The sequence below is a fragment of the Syngnathus scovelli genome, chromosome 5 (genome assembly GCF_024217435.2).
Source record: "Syngnathus scovelli strain Florida chromosome 5, RoL_Ssco_1.2, whole genome shotgun sequence".
Taxonomy (NCBI): domain Eukaryota; kingdom Metazoa; phylum Chordata; class Actinopteri; order Syngnathiformes; family Syngnathidae; genus Syngnathus; species Syngnathus scovelli.
This window is the reverse complement of record NC_090851.1, coordinates 5,666,105-5,680,551: the sequence shown is the minus strand read 5'-3', so window position 1 is coordinate 5,680,551 and position 14,447 is coordinate 5,666,105. Positions and strand designations below refer to the sequence as shown.

Below are 14,447 nucleotides of genomic sequence, written 5' to 3'. Positions count from 1 at the left end.
GATGAGCACTTGTGCTAATGCTCATATACAGGCCCTGAAATATCAATCCAGCTCAGTGACAGCAATCATATGACACTTGAGCATCACAGGAAGAGAGTGGAGGAAACATGAAAGCCACGTTAGTGTGTTTGTGTTTGCAAGCGCCTGAAATGCCCCAAACTCCCCGGAAAAAGCCCAAGCTTGATAGAACTTATGAATTGCTGCACTTAGGAAAATTGTATTTGAGTATTGATGCTTGTGTATCCTATTCCATCCAGGAAGAAGGATGTCCTTTAGTTATTTTGAAGTTTTGAGGTGGTTTAATGGTGCCACGCTAGGTAATTTCACTTACCAACAACTTTAATTGGTGACCCTTATTCCTCCTATTCACTAAAGTGACAAAATAAAAAACAGTAATAAAATTTGCCATACCTTAAAAATAATTATTGTAAACAGAAAAAAAAAAGTATTTTATAAGGGACATATACATTGTGCATGGAAAGAAAAACGAACAGATCAGGAGCTATAAATTAAGACAGAAAAGATAAATAAAAACCTATAGAAGGATGAACAGATGGACCAAGCTATACCTGTAGATGAAAAGATGGAGAGAGACAGCAGAAGTTGAAAGATTTGAGGGAAATATGCTTGAAGGACACATAAGAGAAATATTGATGAAAACTGCATGTTTGGATCACTCACTGGATGGGAGAGACAGATTGAGACATAAAACGTATGAATGGACAGACTGACATATAAAAAAATAGAATATAGAGGCAAGCAAAGATTGACAGATTCAGACAATTATACAGGACGATCAACAAAGAGTATGGATGGATGAATGGATGGACTGATAGAAATGAGGACAGATCAAGAGACGGATGGACAGACAGATCAAGATGGCTGCACGGACAGACTTTTATTAGTTGTGGCTATTATTAGTCTCCCTGGAGACACCCACAAACAAGCAGTGTTGATTTCTACAAAATGAACAGTGAGACACTCAGATGGGGAATAAATCAGGACTAGCTAATTAATGAAAAAATATTCATCAGGAAGAAACACTTAAAATGCACGTCTCTGTTTTTTTAAGGTTGCTGTGACAACATCTATAAATTGCCACATGAGCTATCACTGGTCTTTAGCAATTTTTTTTTTGGGTAAACCAGAAAAAAAAAAACCTCAGAACAGTTCCCTGGTACATTGTCTCTGAGCCTTCGCGACCTGAGCGTGCCGTTAATTTGTCACTAAGTATTAACCGTTTGCACTGTATCTCAAAGGCACCCTCCTACCGTGGTTGTAGCCATGATACCGTATTCCCACTGTGAGTCATGTGGAGCTGGCATTGAGACAGGATAACCAAAAGACCTCATGCTGGATGGGGGTTCAAAGCTTCTACAACACAGGTGCTACAACACAGGCAGTGCACAATAAGACATCAATTAAAAAAAAAAAAAAAAGAAGTCAGACGATTATCCAACATGACGCAGGCACAAAGACTGCCAGTCGGGGACCTGGTAATCAAAGTAAAGGGATGGGATGTGGGTAGTCACTCTGCTCATGGCATGACTCCATGGTTGTAATTTTTATGTACCGTATTTTCCTCAATTTTCTCAGAAGCCGACAGTGCACCTTATAAACCGGTGCGCCTTATATATGGACCATTATTGAGCCACTACAGCTGGCGTGTCCAAAGTCCGGCCCGCGGGCCAAATGTATATATATATCTTATATATGGACAAAGTTTTAAAATGGGCCATTCATTGAAGGTGCGCCTTATAATCCGGTGCGCCTTACGACAAAGTTTTAAAATTGGCCATTCATTGAAGGTGCGCCTTATAATCCGATGCGCCTTATAGTGCGGAAAATACGGTATGTCAAATGCTGAATGTCATTAAAAAAGTCTGACTTTTAAAATCTGGTAATTTTGTACTAAATTTAAGTAATCAGTAAAGTAACTAAGTATTTTTTTAAGGCAAACGTGATAACATTGCTATTGTCATCTACGTTTTATACCGTTGTCTTTTCTCCCTGCCTGCCCCCTCCTAAACATTCTTCTGCCAGACTGCATTCCAATAAATATCCATCAAATACAAATAACCACAGAGAGAGTATATCAAACTCCCATGTCGCACAGAAAACGGTTGCGGCTTTAAAAGGCACACAAGATCTTGCAAGAGCATGCGACCAAGCAGAGGGTATTCCAGAAGGCAGGTCATGTGAACAATGACTAAGTTAACCCTGAACTCCAACATCATGTTGTCATACACTTGGGATCAGTTCAATCAAACAAAACATGGTTGTTATGTCATTCTGGGATACCTCCACATCATAGGGGTCAAACTCAAGGCCTGGGGGACAGATGCGGCCCGCCATATTATTTTATGTGGCCCGCGAAGACAGATTTGTGTAATTACTTAAATTACAAATTGTCTTGACTTTTAAAAAAATAGAAATATTGCTTGCCATTTGTCTTTTTAAAATATTTTAACACTTTTCAGAAAACGTTGACAGTCATAATGGCCCTCTGAGGAAAACTATGACTATGATGCGGCCTGTGACAAAAACGAGTTTGACACCCCTGCTCAAAATGATTGGAATAATTCTTCCACTTACATTTCCAATGCCATTACTTCAAAGATCATTTTGTGTCTTGAATTATTTTATTTTTGTATCAATGTATGCAAATGCAAAATCCTTCCTTTAAACACCAGTTGGAAGCTGTTGTGATCTCTTTGTTCTTTCAAACGACTTGGGGTCAGTCACACATTTTTTTTTCTATTCACACCATCACTATAGAAACACGTATACACAACAAACTGTGAGTGAACATCTCGTATGCCCACACAGAACGACTTCTTTTATCTTATACTGATCTGATATAGTAGTTAATTATTGTCCTGAAAACAAAACGCAGAAGAAAAAAAAAAAAAAAAATCTCACTTGGGTATTTGATGAGGAATTTGAACAGGTGTCCTTGGTTTATTTCACTCGAGTAGATTTTCGTTGGTTTCATAGATAACTGAGACATTTGAAACAGCAGACATCGACTACACTATAATGCAGAATAAATAACCGGTTGATTACAACATTGTGAATCTCATTGCATATCGTAAAGCCACTGTCTGAATAAGGGACATGATAGAGAACACTTAGACTGCAGCTGGTGCAATTTGTTTTTTTTTTTTTTTTTCTACAAGCGTTCCAACGACAATCCCAGAACCAGCTGAGCCTATGCATCAAATTCACAACATCTTGGAACCACTCGCTTTTCTTTTAACCCTTCCTTTTTGTGAACGTCACTCTTGCTGTCTTCACACTTCTTCTAACGGAGCTATTTCTCACTCTCGTTTGGTCTCTCAGAGGCGCGCACACACACACACACACACGCACAATCTTTCATTTCCTCACACCCCTAGCAATCTTTTCAGGCTCACTTCCTTGATTCAGATCTTTGATCCCCCCATTTATGAACACTTTATTGAGAAGCAGAGAGGTGGCAGAAGAACAGACGTAATTGCCTAGAGGGATAAGTTATTGGAAAATGGATGAATTGCTTTCTTTGGGTAAGGAGAGCCAGAGTGTCAGGAATAAAGTAGGCTCCTTAATAACGCTGAAGGTCAGGTGTGGGGATGTTGGAAAGCCATTTCTTTATGCTACTGCAGTATTGCGGGATGAATAAACACAAAGAAGGTTTTCTCTCTCTCCGCTATTGCATACGTAATTTATCAGTGAGTCGCTGAGGGTGTGTGTGTGTTTGTGTGTGTGCGTTTGGGGATTCAGGTGTGTTTCGAGACTGCTGATATTTTTCTTCTTCGGCACGAGGGCTGACTAAGGTCACAACGCCTTATTTGATTGCATCATTCGCATCCAAGGTTGCAAACAGAACAAGCAGGTGGTTGTTTTTGTGTTATTTTGACCAGTTCAACAAATACTGTATTTAATTTCTGCAGAATATGATTAATCAAAAGGGGAGTCGGAATTTACAAAAAAAAAACTGATGTGTTGAAGTCACAGGTTTGGGCGGGTTAATGAAGTGTTGTTTTCGATATGTCTTTGCTATTTGTCTGTGTGGGTATTTATAATCACACAATTACCAACCACATTAGGAAGGGGAGACCGAGGCTTGTTGTCACATGGCCAAGTTCTCACACTGCAATTATCTTCTCCACCCGAGGGCAGATCTGAAAAGCGGAATACTCGTTTTCTTCCTTCATATGGTCAAACTTGTTTCCTGGCTGTGATCTAGAATGAGAGTCACTTAACAATTTTACACAACTCAAAGTAAAAAGTAAGTTTATATATATTTTAGAAAAATATCCAGATAAAAATCTGCGTGGTGATATTTGTAGAAATTCAGTTTTTTTTGTCATACCGCAGTCATTGTTCTGTTTTAAAATAACTTCAACCAAGTGCTAGTGTTTGAAAATATGGTAGAATATGCTAGAAATGTCATTTGGATTATGGTATTTGTTTTTCAGATTTTGATTGAGTATTTCTAAATATTTAAATTGTTGTATGGAACTAAGAAAAGTAAATTAGGCAATTATGGTTGAGAGCCACATTTTTAAATTTTAATCCAGTTTCTTAAATTTGTTCAATTGCCATTTCAATGAATAATTAAAACTCAACCATAAACAATTTCTTTGGCTGACTTCAATGTTTCCTTTCAATCAATATAGGGGAACAGCAATCATTTTGTCCTTGCTTTATTAGTCACAAAATCCGGTGTAACATCTAATCTCACATACCGAAGTGAAGTTTTACATTACTGCAGTGCAAACTGCAAGACAACAATCTACAATAATACATGAATACCTGTCTGACTGGGTCAAATCAACACACAATTGTTAAGCTGGTTTCCCAAGTAGGAATTTAAATGAGGATCTTGTTTATTTTTCCTTCTTTTTATTTGTATTTCCAACCCCTATGTTTTGGTCCCTAACAATTATTGTGTCAGCTCCTACACTGAAAAATCTAGTATGCTGCAGCCTCACTAAGAACGTGACAGATAGTGTCGAGATGGGAAGCAAATCTGTCGCACTGCATGACACCAGGCATCCATTATTTCTGTTTACCGCTACACAACATGTCAAAACCTGATCCTCACCCGCTTCTGTAACAGGCCCAGTTTTGATGGATGGAAGATTTAGAAAATCTTTAGGCCATCCAGTCATGCTGTGTATGCCTAACAATAGGCTACATAAGTTCTAGACTTTAGTTTGGTTCCAAAAGTCCTAAATTGCACACAAGTTTAGAGAGAAAGGGCAGACAGAAGAGAGAAAAAAGGAAACAACAAAGGAGGTCTAGGACACCACTTATCTCCCCCACCTACAGCGATGTGCTTTCATCCCAGCCCTAGGAGATTTTCGGGCCCCTCGAGACTCCCAAAACTCCAACAGCTGTCATTTCCTCTTTGCCTCAGGTGAGTGAAACGATTCTCTCAAGGCTGTCATTACATCGGTCGGGAGAACTAATGAACCAAGCTATAGCGGTGACCTTGATAACGACCCCACGGCAGCTAAACGCCTGGTACTCCCCCCCCACTGAATCAGTTTAAAGCGAAGAATGAACAGCGGTATTGTCTTCATGAATGAGCCCTTGATTCGACGATCCTTCGGGGAATTGTGACAGCTATCACAAATTACGTTTACTTGATGGATGAGGCTCATTTTGAAATAAACAGTTTTATACCACGGTTGATAACATGAACTACTGTAGTGATGTGTTGAAATGCTTCAGGGGAAATAAAGAAACTGGTCACAGAAAATTCTTGGGCGTGGAACTGAAAGTATTTGCTAGTTTGGGATTAGTGCTTTTTTTTTTTTTTTTTTTGTAACCCTAATGAGAAGAACCACTGCAGAAAATGATGGATAGATTTTTTTTTTAAACTTCTCTGTCACATTTCAAATGACAATATTATCCAATCCACCAAGCACAAAACAAAAAGCCAATGTTTTTATTGCTTTAATATTTGTTTAGTTGGACATTAGTTAGCAAGATTAAACATAATAATAAAATTGATGCGGTGTGCCAAAAAATATAGGTCAATATTACATTTCAGAGCATTTAGCCTATCCACAAAATTCTTAATAAAGTGTCAGGAGACTGTAAAAGGATTTGAATCATGATTACAAAGATCACAAAAAAAGCCACAGTCACATCATTCAACACTGTCAGAAGGTTTGCCTTAGAATCAAGAAACAAAGCGACTTCCTCTGAGTGATCTCCCGCCAACAAAAGAAATACATTGTCAACTCAGCGTGCCTCCATCGGCACATACGCAGACATTGGAATGTCTGTTCGTTTGTGCACTCATACATTTTCAAATCATCTCTATAAGAGTTGCGCACTGGGAAAGTAGGACAAAGTGTTCTGGCAGCGGAAATGGAGAAAATCGAAGTGTTTGGCAGACGGGGGAGGCAAACATGGAGGCTAGCATGCAGTTCTAAAGTCGTTTCAGCACTTGTGAGCGGGAGGCTGCGGAAAGGTTCTGGTCCTGCATGGGAATGGAGGAAGAAGAAGGGGCTAAATTTGGATTTTTCCGATGAGAAACTCTTTCCTGGTTGTAACAGGATGTATGGAGGGCAAGGAAGAGACGGTGAAGTGGAAAAGGCAAGTAAGGGAGCTGGAAATAGGATGCTCAGAAGTAAAGAGGATAAGACAAGGGAGCAAGTAAAAACAAATGCTGATAGCGAGGTGGGAAAAAAGTAACTGGAGGAACTTGTGCAAAGATTCTTTCCCATTTTTTTCTCACTTTTATTCACTATACCACACAGAAAAACCATGCATACTGCTCTCATGGGAGATAAGCTTGTTTGGTGTGCTGTGTGTGTGAGTGTGTATTTAAATCATGTTTATGTGTACGCGTGGGAGGTGGGAATCTGAGCAGGTGCGTAAAGGAAGAAAAAAAAGTGTATGAAAGATCTGTGAGGTAACTATTGCCATAGCGTATATGGATGCATGTGTGTGTGTGTGTGTGTGTGTGTGTGTGTGTGTGTGTGTGCAAGTGCTACTGACTGCACTCAATAGAATGGGAGTATAATTAAACTGTTGGGCTTTCTGTGTTTTCAGAGTGAAACGTGTTGAATGTACGCACAAACAGTCACATGAACACACACACACACATGCACGCACACGCACGCACTCACGGCTGCTTTTAGGTGATGATTTTAAAAAAATATACTAACAACTGCTACTGCACTGTATTTAATAATAGCTATTCAAATCTCTGACAGATTTCATCCAATGTAAAGGACAGTACAATGAAATGGAGTCAGCTGTGTTATTATGTTCAGTGCTCTTTAGCGGCGGGTACACGTCAAAAAGCACTTTTCACAAACATCAGAGCCTAAAATAAGTGTTAAAGCACACACAAATTGGAATCCTGCTGCAGTACGACATTGATGAGGCACAGCCTGGGCTGATTTCCTTTCTTGTCTGCATCGCTCATGACCATAATGCTGCACTTTATTCACTTTAAGATGTCCATCTTAAGAGGCATAGCATTGTGTCAAAAGCTCTTAAAAGTATTCTTTGTTTTTCAATAGGGACGTGCTGTGGTAAAGACTGTTCATGTCAGGGTTGTCCAGCTAACAATTTGCAGCCAGTCGTTGTTGAACATTCAGGGATTTTATTTGTTATATTATGAAAGAAAGTAACAGTAAATAAATTCAAGAGCAAAATGGAAGCGACTGTGAGGTTTGTATCTCTTCTGAGGTCCTTCAACCGGAGATCTCTCAACCTTCACGGTTTAGTGTTCAGTCGAAAAGAATTTAAAAGATTCGAAATAGTTTCGGTTGAAGAGGCTAGTTGTGTTGAAATTAAAAAGGTTTTAAAATAAATAAATAAATAAAATATTTTGCTATTATTATTATTCTCATTAGAAAACAAATTTTCGGCACGGTAAAAAATATTTTACACTTCAGTTGGATTTTTTTGTGAGCGTTTTTTTTTTTTTTTTTGTGACCACTGAAATTGAAATGTGTCTGAGTTCTGTCTCTGTACCTGACTTGGTCTTTTTACTGCTCTTATATCACTTAGCGTCAAAGTCTCCTTCGAGGCCACTGAGTGTGTGAACTTTACGTTAGTCAGACCCTCCAGAGAGATCAACCCTGCTCCACTCATTAACGCTCATCGTTCACTAAATCCCAGTTTGACTTTAATCTACAATGTTTGGGTCTATCATTTTACCAGTTTAAAAAGTGAATAAACCAATTTATATTCTGTTTCTCGGCAGTCTCTGCACGTGGGTGGTATTTGCTATCGTTTACCTTATGTGCTTTGTGCTTGGATCTGATCCATCTTCATGTTCCACTCAAATTCTGGACACTTGATCTCAAGTCTCCATCAGTAGATGTGCCACATGGTTATAAATATCTAGACAGTTTAAATAACCCTGTTTTTTTTTTTTTCCTGGAAAAGAAGTTCTGAGGAATTTGATGATGTCTGCTGATAGGATTACCAGCAGAATGATGGCAGATTTGGACAAGGATCACATTTTTAAATTAAGTCAACTCTAAGGGACATTGGGGCGGACGTATATTGCAGCCACTTGCGGGTGGCTTTGGATAGATAGGACACTGTTAATAAAATGATACGGGCAATAACTGTCTCCGATCAGATGAGATAATGAATGCTTTTTTTTTTTATATTAAACTTCCTGTTTGAATGTGAATGCGTGAATTGATCACATATAAGAACCGTGACAGGATAATGAGAAATCATACCAATAAGCCATAAATATACGGTCACGTGTCAATGTCTCCTATCACCTGTGTGTTAGAAGGCGCTTGATGGTTTGTTACAGTTGTTATGAGGGATGAGTTAACGGATGAAATAATATTGTTTCTGCCTCCAACTAGAGAATAAGTGTGTGAAAAATGGACAGCTGCTGACAAAACTGGCAACTACATACAGTAGCTTGAGCTTGAAAAGCAGCCAGGAAAAGACTGAGCAATCAAGAATAGCCTTGAGTGCTGTTGTTTGCTCTTCTTTCAATAAAGTGTTGTTGCTGAATTATTTCCAAACAGTGGAATTTGGGATGATGTGGATCATGTCTTTAGGGGATGGTCTTGTTAAAGTCTTTCAAGAACTATATTAAGCTCTTTGCCTGGCAAGTCTGAGATTCCATTACATATATGCATGCATGTACGGTAGGCTAACCTCAAAGCGCTAAAGCGTTCACCCTTGTTCCCAATAAAAGTGAATTAGGTTCATCTTGTCTCCTGTGGTTTCTAATTTCTCCCGAGTGAACCACAGTGAGTTTAGCTCATTGCACGGTGAGATGAAATCATACCGGGCAGAAGCTTCTCCGATTCGTCACAGTCTTGTGGAATCTGTTGCAGCCCCTGCTACTGTTACAGTAACAGATCAACCATAAAATTGGGATTTTGCTTCTTTTATCATGCATCTGTGGTCTAAAAAAAACGAAAGAAAAAAATCCATGTTTTGTTTCCTAATGAAATATTTCAAATGATAAAGTAAGGAAGTAGCTGAGCAATGGAAAGACGATGAAAATCAAAAATGTGAAATATGTATCGTGGTGGGAGAGGGCAGAAGATGTGAGAAGGAAGAAGAGCACCATCCTCCCACCGGCAGTGAGCAGATGTTGGACCCATAGGTTCCCACCAACAGGGAGCCCTAAAACCCCCTCAAGCTGGCCCGACTGAAATTGTACCAAACGTTTTTGCCAAACATGATCTAGTAAACAGCGATCCCTCGTGCATCGCTGATAATCGGTTCCAAGATATCGGTGACAATCCATGATGTGGAGTCAATATTTTTACGATATCCACACAAGACTTTTATAATTGTATCTCTAAACACTTTATTGTATTTTAAAGCACTTCATAAACATTTTAAAGTTAAAGTGACTTTTGGAAACATTCTTTAGGGCTTCAGTATAACTCACAAAGTCACAAAAAAAAAAAAAAAATACCGTAAACGTGTAGTCTGGCAGATCTCCTTTCCAATCCATTCTCGTGCCTTTTCTATCTCAATTTTAAATCTGACTTGTTTGGAAAGACAGTAAATCGGAAAAAGAAAAACCCCGCACAAATCACTGTTACAATTCTGAGTTATAAATACAGGGATGAATTTCATTTTCAAAACATCCTCATTATTCCACTAACTGTTGGCAATGTACAATCATAGGAAACACTATCCCATGCTCATTGTAGCCAAAAAAACTCAATAATTTCCACATGACCGAGAGAAAATAACTCCGGGAGAAGTGTCCAAATGTTCAGTGACAAACTTCAGTCAAGCTGGGAGTTGTTGATGTTGGATCAGGGAGTTATGTTGGAGCACATCATCTCAGTCAATGGTTGTGTTGATCCAAATTCATCCAACTCTGTTGAATCCACTTGCTTTGTTGGCACAGAAATGCTGTGATTCAAAACAAGATTGTTAACTGGAAACTTTTCAACATTTCCATTTGTCAAAACAGGTTTTGACACTTCATTTTTATCACCCTCTGCTCTATTTAATATGGCTGCAATTATTTCCTCCCAACAAAAATCCGGAAGATAGTCAAGACATTTGGTCTCTTCCCCTTTGCAATTGAGCCCAATCCTTTTGGGAAGGATATGTGGCATGATTCCGCCCAAGAGCCCGAATTGAAGTTTGAGGCACTCAGCCTGTCAGTCTGCTGTTCCCGAGCTGATGAGCCCAGACGCAGTTCTGTCCAGATGAGATGGGATACTTTGTGTTGATCTGATTACGGCGCAATCACCAGATTGCCTGACACCGCCAGGCCCAACATTTGGCCCAGCTGATACGGCTAGCACGAGCAAATGTGTGCTTTGCGCCTACACTTTACTTGTATTTATATGACGGGAAATCAAGAAATCAAATCTAATGATGTCCCTACAGCTGCTGGTTATGTTGCTTCCTTAATTTTTTCTAAATAGATTTCCCTTAAGTCCGGCTTGACCTTTACAATGGAAGAACAGTTCCTAAAGATTTGGAATAAAAAGAAAATTGTGGGCTCATTTTAAAAGGCACAATTTAAATGATCTAGAACAAGTTAAATTTGACCTGTTGTGTTTTGCCCTCTCAATTTGGCCCTCAAGAAGCTACAGTGACTCAATGGAGCATAAAAAAGGTGCGGCCTTATTACAAATTTTCTGGTGGACTTAACGATCTCCCTCCAAAGTACTTCACTAACTGCGATGGGCAAAGGGAACAATTTCTGTTGATGTAATCTTATTTTGTCAGTCAGTCTGCTTATGTACAAAATGTGTATATATATATATATATATATATATATATATATATATATATACACGTATATAAAAGCTATTATTTTTCTCTATTATTTGATGTCATTGGACAGCAAGTCAGTCCAAGGGACTCATGAATATGCAGTGGGTTTGTATTTTCGGGAACGTCTCTCCTTATCCTTTCTTAATAATGTCTGCCTCTAAATCAGCCCAATTGTCCGAAAGCATGAAGTGGCTCCTCTCATTCAGTCAGCTCATTGGATGAAGTATAGCATTCACCGCAATCAAAGCTTGACATGCCCTCCGATTTAAGGCTAGAGAGCACGTACAGTAGGTGTGCGTACGCACACGCACGTGGACGTGCATGGAAATGAGGGGTAATTGAGGTTCCCGGGCTCTAAGTTTTGATAAGACCACTAATGGTACATGCGGTTGTCGTGGAAACCTTTGTTTGAACATGGCAGCACAAGGACCTTCATTCCTGCACTCATTGGTGCACCCCTCATTCTCTGCTGTCATAAGAGCGTAGTTTTTTCATCAATGATTTGAAAAGAGGCAGCAGATACATAATGAAGAGTCCTTGGATGCTTGAGCAAACAGGCAACTTTTAAATCCTTTTCCTGCTTCGGGGTTCTGCAACCATCAGGGCATTTCACAGGGCACATTTGGAAACCCTCAAAAAAATAAGAACGAAAACACATTTGTATGGAGCAGATGCACACAATAGAAGCCGCAAATACACAACGAGCACCCGGGTGACCTCATGCTGAGATTGTTGGTAAATTGTTAATATTGTGGGGTGCATTGCGACTTATACATTTGAATGGTTCTTAAATTACATTTTAAATTTAGATGAGGTGTTGCAGTTAGTTGACAAATGTGTTGTCCTGCTCACTGAAGGAGGGAATGTGCAATTGTTGGTGTGTATTTTATCAGTTGCCAACAAGGCGGCCAATCGGAATTGGAGATGTCACATTTCTGTTCACCTCACTCATGCTGCGCATCTTTTTTTTCACAATGTGTGTTAGCTTTGTGAGCTGTATAAAATTAATTAACATCTTTCATTCAGGCACATCCTTTATAGCAGGTAATCATGCCCTCAGAAATGTAATCAAATTGAATGTTTGATGATTCTGCTGCAATTTCATGAGCAAACGCCAACATTTACACATCGGCTTCTCACACACAAGTACCTGTTGGTTATTGTCAATACACCACTGAACCCTCTCAGCTCACCCCACTGACTCTATGCAAATAACCACGATCCATGCAAATAATGCAAGTACATGCGGGATGGAAATATGAGCTTGTAAATGTTTGCAGCCAATATTCAAGCCTCACAACTACCTAGCCAAGCATTTTGCAAAGTATTCATGCAGTCGGCGCTTTACGTGAGCTAAATAAATTCTTTATGCTCCCCAAAGCTGATTTGAGTTGTGATATTTGCAGCCTCATATACAGTAGATGTAACAGATTGTAAAATATTCAGGGCATGTAGATGAATTCGAAAATAAACACTTCTGAGGTTTTTTTCCTCGGTATTTTATTAATTTTGTAGATCACAATATTTTTTTAGTTTGCGTGATGGAAGGTCTGAAGTCCTCTAATCGTCTTGTGTGTTGGGCATTTGTACTCCAACCATGTACATGAACTTGCGCAGAATATTAAATATTTATCAATTGTGTACATTGCCTTTCCATCATTTTGTTTAAATATTTTAGTAGTTTGGTTGAAAAATCAAGACTTGAGACTTGTTTAATGCCAAAATAAAATAACAAATGACTGATCAAGACTTTCATGACCTTATATTCCTGTTTTCTCAAATACACACCGACGTTTTAATACGGTTTGACAAAAATACTAAAATATTTTTTGTCAGTTTGTGTTGAATGGTGACATTCAATTCAACAAATTTCCTCTTGATGTCAATTTTGTCAGTTTTTGCTGAATCTTCAATCAATCGTTTACTTCCTCTTCCTGGCTTTCAGCACAGGGTCTGTAAAGACACGACTGGATGAGTTTGGTTATTGAAGAACTTGAGAGCTTTGACCGTCAACCAAAAGGTGGTAACCTCGAATCGCCTCATAATATAATTCCAACTACAATCGAGATTGATATGATTCATTTCAATTGCCAAAAAAAGGGCCTTCACTATATTCTTTCTGTAACGCTGAAATTCCACTCACTTGCTGTGAGACCAACAACAAACCTTGGAGATGTGGCCTTTATTCTCCAGATGCTGACAAGTCAAGAGGCTCTCGGCCACTGACAAAAGAAATAAGTCAAACATTTCTTTCTCAAGGTGCATCTCCAAACTGTCATGTAATGTCTCCATAGCAACAAGCAGCCAACAGCTCATGATGGGAATGGGCAAAAAAGTATCCGTGATTCATATCTAAACAAAAGCCAGAGAATCCAAATATACTGAGGTAAAGCACCACCCCCAGACTGTGAGGCCGACAGCTTGCAGGAGGAGCTCGGAGGAGGGTGAAGAAGAAAACAAATAGATTCCTTCTCCATTTGGTCATTGTTTGCTTCTAATAATCTCAACCATTTGGACTTTTACTGACACACTTTGGGCTAATTTATGGCAGCATGAAGCAATCGAGAATAACAGATTTGTTTGTGAGTTGGGTCCTGTTCATTCAAGCACAGGAAATGCGTGCAAACTCCAAAAAGGAGAGCCTCCACTGATTTGTTTACTGTGGAAATTTCTGGCATGTGCAAAAATATGGCATGTGATTCATGCTGTCTGAAAATCATGGATTTTTCCCAAGACTTGTGCGTGTTACTGAAAGATCAAGCAAACTACACATTTGGAAACCATGCTACAATTGCACTTCGAAGGAAAGCATGTTTTATATTTGTGCATATAAACATTTACATACATACCCCAAAATTCTTGAAAGAAAAACTCCAATAGGATGTGAATCAATCAGCAAGATTGAGAAGATCTCCACAATTTGTCATCATTAGCCATCAATGCTGCACCTGTCCACTGCAAGGAAGCCACTCCTCATTACCAACAAGGAAGTCCGAGGCCTCTGAGAGAAACCACTTTGCAGAGATAAAGCAACAGGATGCTCATCCTCACACTATCTGGTAAGATTCACACTCAGTGTTTCACTTTTTCTTGGCAGCAACACATCTTTGTATCCTCCCACTTTGTTTTTCTTTATTTGACACTATTTTTTTCCGCATCTTTGGAAGCCCAAACTATTTTAAAACAATTGCAGTTTACTT

The 14,447-nt window shown here is 39.1% G+C and overlaps 1 long non-coding RNA gene across 2 annotated transcripts in view; it reads left to right on the top strand.

Moving 5' to 3' along the window:
• The first annotated feature begins 14,211 nt into the window (after window positions 1-14,211).
• LOC125969610 (uncharacterized) overlaps window positions 14,212-14,447 on the top strand; it is a 37,624-nt gene continuing 37,388 nt past the window's right edge. For both annotated transcript variants that reach the window (XR_007481632.1, XR_007481631.1), the window contains exon 1: window positions 14,212-14,306. This is a non-coding gene — a long non-coding RNA (uncharacterized lncRNA). The remainder of the gene's footprint in view (window positions 14,307-14,447) is intronic.